This window comes from Camelus ferus, chromosome 14, assembly GCF_009834535.1.
Source record: "Camelus ferus isolate YT-003-E chromosome 14, BCGSAC_Cfer_1.0, whole genome shotgun sequence".
In the NCBI taxonomy this organism is placed as follows: Eukaryota; Metazoa; Chordata; class Mammalia; order Artiodactyla; family Camelidae; genus Camelus; species Camelus ferus.
Window position 1 is genome coordinate 1180341 of NC_045709.1, and position 7809 is coordinate 1188149.

Below are 7809 nucleotides of genomic sequence, written 5' to 3' on the forward strand. Positions count from 1 at the left end.
GAAATATGACTAGTATAAAATGTTGGTATCATGAGATTACTAAAGAAAAACAACAGTGAAAGAAACAATCACCTTCAAATTCAATTCATTTTTTTCTTACAGTTTTTAATTCATAGAAGATACATATGTTTGCAGATTGCATTTTGAGAATTTTAAGTTAAGAATGCAAAAATAAATGCTTATAAGTAAGGAATAAAGTAATATTTAGGTTGATGGTCTAAGTCAAGCAATAAGTCACATTTTGCTACAGGTGTGTTTTACGTGATGGGGGGATACGTATAAAAGCTGCAGTTTGTAATGTACGCTAAGCATCCTTACAAGATTAAATAAAAACGCAACTTTCAAAATATGCTAGGTTTAAATGATTAGCTTTATATCATATTAATAACCAAATATAGTACAATTAATTTCCATTTTAATGAACTTTTCCATTTTTCTGTTCTGAGACTCTCTTCGGTTGTTCAGTATCTAATATTAAGAAGTAATCACTGACTTCAATCTCCCGTGTCTGGCCCTCTATTCAGTTGTTCAGTATCTAATATTAAGAAATTATCTCCGACTCCAATCACCAGTTTCCCTTGCAGTTTCAGTGATAGGGAGCAACTTGTTAGTGTGATACTGTTTTCCTAATTAAAGACAGTGCACTTAATCAGAGTCAGAATGGCAAAGGCATGGTTTTATGAATCTGCAGGTTAACCTCTCTGAATACTAATTAGCCTATGAAAGCATCAAGCAACAGTCTTAATTCAGAGTAGATAATCCATAAGCATTATGCTATTGAAAAGTCTGTTTGATCTGAAATTTTATTTATAAGGAATGATATCAAAGGTCACACAATGTTGAAAACCAGTCTGTATACACTTAATTAAACATCTCAAGTTTAATTACTAATCCTTCAGACATTAAAAAAAAATACTGTTAGTATATGACAGCCATGATTGATGATTAAATAATAGCAATTATTTATTATTGAGTAATATACTAGGTAGCCAGTATAATCTTAAAAGGCTAAAGTTACATATTAAAAATAGTGTTAAAATAGAAGTAAATTAATTTAAAAGCCTGGATTTGATACAAATATTAGATTGCCAATCAAAAAATATCTTATTTCTCTGAAACTTAATTTTAGTGAAATGCACAAAATAATCTAAAGCATAGTATAATACTTTGAAGTTTCAAAAGTAGTTGAAATTATTCTTTATTAAGTAAAAGGTCTTTTAGAAATGGAAACCAAACAATCAAAATCACAGGTGTTGAGAAACTTGACAATCAGTTTACAAAAACATACAAACACAAATTAGTATTTTTTTTAACTCTTCCAAAGTATCTTAGGAAACTTTCCCTTGGACAGCCATTTTCAACATTAGCAATATGGGTGTTCTTTATTTTTCTGAATTAAATAAACAGTAGCAGTTTTGTTTTTTTTTTAATTTCTAAAATGTGTTACAACAAGCATCCAATAAGAGAAGAATGCATGTAATGAGCTGCAACATTTCTATGGAAATCCTCTCAATGCAGGAATTATCCTTCTTTATATTTCATTCTTTGATTACAGAATGAAATTGTCTGTCATTAATGCCTGCTAAAGTGTAATTGGATGTGTTATCATCGTGGCCCACTATTTCTGCTCCTGAGTACAGCATGGAAGAGGCAGAAAAAAATCATCCTTTGAACCACAGAGCTTGGCTAGTGTTATAAGAAAGTGAAGTTTCAGAGGTATTCACACTCGAATGGAAATTTACCTCATTCGGCACAGAAGTGGATAAGAACTGAATGTTGTCATGCAGAGAGAAAAATGTGAAGGCTAGGACATTCTTTGACTGGTTTCTGTGACTTGGTGTCCTCAGACTTTCAGAAGAGAAGTCCCATACATACAAGCTAGAGAGGAAAACCACCTCTTTTAGACACCATTCTGAAATTGCCACAGTGAGACTGCTTTTTCCTCCAAACACATTTTTGAGAAATATTCTGGAGAGAAACTTGCAAAAAAATTATCCAAAGCTCATAACTTTGTAGAGCAGGATCTTAGGCTCTAGTAAAATGAGCTGCTTATGTCAAGTGAGCTGATATTCATTGTCAAGACTAAAATCCAAATCCTTTGTTTCTTATTTTTTATTTTTTATATTTTTTTCTTATTTTTAAAATTAGATCATTTTGCATTTATATCAAACTCTTTGCCAGTTAAATATTTTCGTACTTAGCACTGCATCAAATATGATCTTCACAACAACCTGATGCACAAGGAAAACATGATTTGGTACCATAGCAGATAATAAATCTCAGAAAGGTACAGTCTATTTGTCGCTCTAAAGAAATTCAGGGTTTATTTTCAGATATCTCCAAATGTAGTTAACACTTCATAAAGTTTCCCCCAATGTCCAATAGCCTAGACAATATGACTCAGAAACTAAACTGAATTCCGAGAAAAACAAGGTTTTTATTTGTGAAAAGCTTTAACCTCGCCAATAACAGTACAGGAAATGCCATTTTTCATCTGGCTTCAGCCAGCTTCTCATGATCTCCACAGAATGGCCCCAATTCTCTTTGTCATGGAACTGAGAAAATTGAAGCTATTCATCAGTCCCAAAGAGTAGCATGCTAGGGTGTGAGACTTTCAGTGACTTTGTTTTGACCTTGTCTGCATTGGTGATCTAACATGGGAGAAATAAACCTAGCTGGTAAAGACTTAAAAGGTCATTATTGTCAGGAAAAAAAAAAGGTGTGAACTAATATTGATTGATCATCCCTATTCAAATTTGAGAAATTATATATCTAATGACAAATTCACGTTCTTTTGTGGCATGAGCCACTCTGAGAAACAGTGTTTGTGAGGAAATGATGTTTATTCATTCAGCTATTTCCAATTACCGATCGTTTTTTCATCTGTTATTTAGTCAGTTGTTATGTTGCATTCTGCCAAGTGAATTTGAGTATGAATGTTTGACTGACTCCATTAATACTACTGGAAACTAATCCAAAACAGGTGAATAAAGTCACCTCTATTTATGGAATTAATATGCATCTCAGAATTCACCCAAAATCACCTTTTGTCAAGGTGATCTATCTGAAATTCTGAGACCGCATCTTAAATTTTGAGACCTTAGAACCAATCCTTCTATGAGCTAATTGAGTGTTTGTAGACAAAAAATAAAATAACACCTGATTATTATCAACCAGTATTGAGGCAATAAAATTGTTGAATATAATAGGCATACCAAATCAGTGATTTAAAAAATTTTATTTGTTATATTGAAATGTTGACCTGGCAAGGAGATATTATTTTCTTCTGATGAGAGAATACTGACCAAACATTTGCATGAATTTGCAGAAAAATTGCCTAACAGTCTCTCACCTCCCATAAATATGTTTTAACCTTGGAATAACTTTCTTTGTACAAAATGATGAAAGTGTTTTAATAGCTGACTAATGATATTTTCCCCACTTACCTTTAAAGGTTTTTTTTCCCTGTTGTTTCTTTTTGTTTGTACTTTACCAAAAACTTCATTGTACATGATACAAAAAGCACTTCGCATTTTAAAGTTATGATTATATACTGCTGAATGTTCAGGGTCATATTTCTATTTTACATAAAATTTAACCTGCAGAAAATGACCCTTAGATACTACAGAACTAAGAGAATACAAAAGAAGTACATCCTTTCCAGGGTGGAAGTTGTAAGTTACTTTTCATGAAATATAACCACTTATGATGCGTTTTGAAAGTCTGACTTTGAGTTTCATATTTCTGAATAAGACTTTATACTCCGTGGTAAGATGGATGCATTAAACAAATGCTTGCTGGATAGATGAGTGGATTATGGAAGGAGATAAGTAGGTAGGTAGGTAGCCGATAGGATTTTTCATACTCTTATCCTAATTTGAGTAGCTCGTTACTATCTTTTTTAATCTATATAAGACTCCAAGGGAAAGCAATAACCATTACATCAATTAGGTATTTGAATTAGTGAGGTACTTCATTTTTTAAATTTACTTATTTGTAGATATGCAAAATAATTAGTATTAAAATAAATCATTTTCAGGGGGGAGGTTATAGCCAAGTGGTAGAGCACATGATTAGCATGCACGAAGTCCTGGGTTCAATCCCCAGTACCTCCATTAAAAAACAAACTAATAATAAAGTAATAAATAGACTTAATAACCTCCCCCCAAAAAATAAATAATAAAATAAAAATAATAAATAAATAAATAAAATAAATCATTTACAAATGTAGCATGTCGATTTTTTCCCAAATGTTTTTGATGAAAATGAATTACTTTAATACAAGTCAAAATCTCCAAATTAATACAGTTAACACGTAACAGATTTGAACATGTTTTCACTTCCTCTTAAGTGAAATGTGTTAAATGTATAAATACAAAGAGATATTACTGAGGGAAGGTGTTCAGTAAGATATAACAAACTATTCCCTGTAGAATGTTACCAAAACTGTATTCAAGGGATCTCTCTGAAACCTTTGCTTTGAGTTCAATGACACAAATTGATGAACTTTATGAATTTGTCAGAATATATTTTGCATTTTTACCTTTAAACTAGCAGGTTCCAAGTATTTAAAGATTGTATTTGTAAACTCTGACTATGAACTAAAAATTATAATTTTTCAGGCTTACAATAAAAACTTCAGTTCACTCTCAGTGACCACAGTATGTATTTTGTTTGTTTGTTTGGCATAAGAATATGATATAAAAACAACTTACATTTTAAATATGCCCAAATAGAAATGTTATCTTTACTTCAATGTAACATCACTTCAACATATTATTCGTAAATCATCAAGTTTTATTTATTTAACATATACCATTTGCCCTGTATGAAAAAAAGTAATCTTTGTAAGCATTTACAAAGTATGTCTACATAGACTCAAGATCAAGTCATTGAATCTACAAACTATCATAGTTGCTAAAATAGTGAAGAAAACATCCAGGTGACAGAAAGGGGATTTTTTAAGGTTAAAATTATCAATCACACAGAAGACAATTTGAACCATTTAAATCAAGTCTACAGATCACTTATCATGGATAAGGTGTGTGTTCAAGTTGTTAAGGACTCTAATACAGTCTTACAAAGTGACAAAATACAAAATGTATAGGTCCATGAAATACAGTATCTTACCATCTAGAACAGGTACCATATTTTCTTTCAGGAAAGTCTTAATGTTATTATTCTACTTCTGCTGCCCCTTCACATCGTCTTAATTACTATCCCTTGAAGAAAACAAAACCTCAAATTCAGTTAACAACTGCATGAAAATACAAAATATGAATAAGAAAATGTAGAAATTGGCAAGTTAAAACAAATTTAGTTTGAGAAAGACAATATTTTGTGTGCCTCCCTTTGCCAACATTCTACAATATATTTGCTGTAACAAATATAGTCTGTTTAAAGTAAATTGGCTACTGAGTGGGAGTGCTAGTCCTCAGCACTTTTTAAAGTGAGGAAAAGAGTCTAAGGGAGGCAATGGAATAGCAACAAGAGCTGGAATGGGGTCTGGATGCAGGAAAGTGCCTGGCTTGTTTTGGGGAGCAGTGTCTGATACTAGCGCCTTTAAACCACATGGTGTATCATATAGGTAGTGGGCCAGGCTGTGAAAGGAATCAAACAGCAAGCTGAGGAGTTGGATGTTTATTTTATTGGCAATGGAAAGAGATAATGGAGGTTTTGAAGCAGAGGGGTGAATCGCAAGAACCAATCTGAATTGTAAAAGAACACTATGACAGGAAGGTGGCTTAAGGGAGGGAGGTTACTGAAGACAATCCTGCACTAACCTTACTAATTAAAAGATGAGATAAGCAGAGGAGGGTATAACTTAGAAGTAGAGAGCATGCATAGCATGCATCAGGTCCTGGGTTCAATCCTCAGTACCGCCATTAAAATAATATATAAATAAATAAATAAAAACCTAATTATCCCTCGGCCCAAAATAAATAAATAAATAAGTGATCATGCTATCATGGCACAAACAAACAAACAAAACAAAGCTAGGATAAAAGTATCTGTTGTTTGGAATAATGTTACAGAGGTTTGAGAGAAATGGGTGGATGTCATACAGTGAGATATCAAGAGCTGAGTTAAGTACTGTGTGGAAAATTCAAATCACCAAAACTAATTAATTATAATATCCAATCAAAAAGATAAGTGTTTATTTATTTAAAAATTTTCATTGCATTTTTTGTAGTTGATTAAATGTTTACTTCTCATAAAATAAGGGTAGATAAAGAAGATATCAAGAATTTCCTAAAATTATAACTTTTTTTTAGGAGGTATTTTGTTTTTGTTTTTGTTTTGAGGGGGGAGAGGTAATTAGATATTTTATGTATTTTTAAATAAATTTTTTATTTTGCTTTATTTTTTTAGTGGTGGTACTGGGAATTTGCCTGCTAAACACTCACTCTACCACTGAGCTATACCCTCCCCCCTTATAACTTTTGTTTAAATGCTGTGCAATGTATATGCTATATATGTATAAAGCAAATGTACATGTCTAACATCTGTTTATGTATATTTATATACGTTTATATGTACTACACACAGGCACACAAAACTGCAGAATTTTAAGAGAACAGTCACCTTCTAGTTTTAAAACATTTTTATTTTTGTTTAACTGATTTGATTTTCTTAATTAGGGATAAAATATGAAACTTTTCCACGTGGACTTTCATTATATATGATATTATGTAATTTTTTTTTCTTTTTTAGTAGATGCTATCAGGCTTACTTGGAGCTACTGAAAAGAGAATGAAAAAAATGAATATATATTTGAAATAGGGTTGTTTGTAAAATGAGGTAAAATGGCAAGTAGCAAAGAGATAACTGAATAAATACAATTATATGTGTAAACTATGTACAGAATCTCTAAAGCTGTATCTTTTTACGTAAAAATTAATGTTAAGGGAAACTGCACCACGTACCTACAAACATCAAAGTAGATACTATTAAGGGATTACATTGGTTTAATTTTATCTCACTATATTAAGCTATATTGATTGACAGTAACGGAAGTAGATAATGGCAAAGAATTGGATGATTAATTGAGTGAATCGTGATTGTATTTCCTTATATTTCCTCTGAAGCATTAAATGCTAACAATGTTTGATGAAGGTTTACTCTCAGTTTGCTGAAGAGGTAATAAGCAAGGATAATTTAAACATTAAATATGTGTATATATATTTTACATTAAATGATAAATATTACACTGGTACAGAGTATAAAGCAAGTGGTAAAATTCAGTTCATCCTTTCAATAATATTTTATTCTAATCATTGAGACCTTTGTATTCAAGTGACTACATATAATTTCCAGTACTATGGCCAGCTGGTAAAATTTTGAAATATTTCCTCCGCAATTTTGGTAAAGAGCCACTTCCTCAAGTCCCCTGAGTGACCATTGTCACTTTCCCCACACCATCTATTAGGTACATAAGTGGGAGCACTGGGCAGATAGGTGGAGGAGGGAGGATGGTCTGGAAGATGGCGGTATGCTCGCCTCCAACATAAAGGGACTTTACTTCTTCTAAATGAGCACTAGCAAGAAACCTTTTGGAACCTGACAGCTGCAACCATACAATAGCAACAAGGACCTAACTAGACATGACTCAATGCTCATTGTGATATAATTAGCATTGCAGTTTAGGCACCTCCTCCATGGATTTTTCTGTGTGCATCATGGGCAAGACCATGCACAAAAGTAGATGAGCATGACTAAGCACTCCAGGGCAAGAGCCGTCAATCAATCAAAGATTAGAGACACTGCTGATTTGCAGGTGTAGTTTGGACTGCAAATATTATTACACTA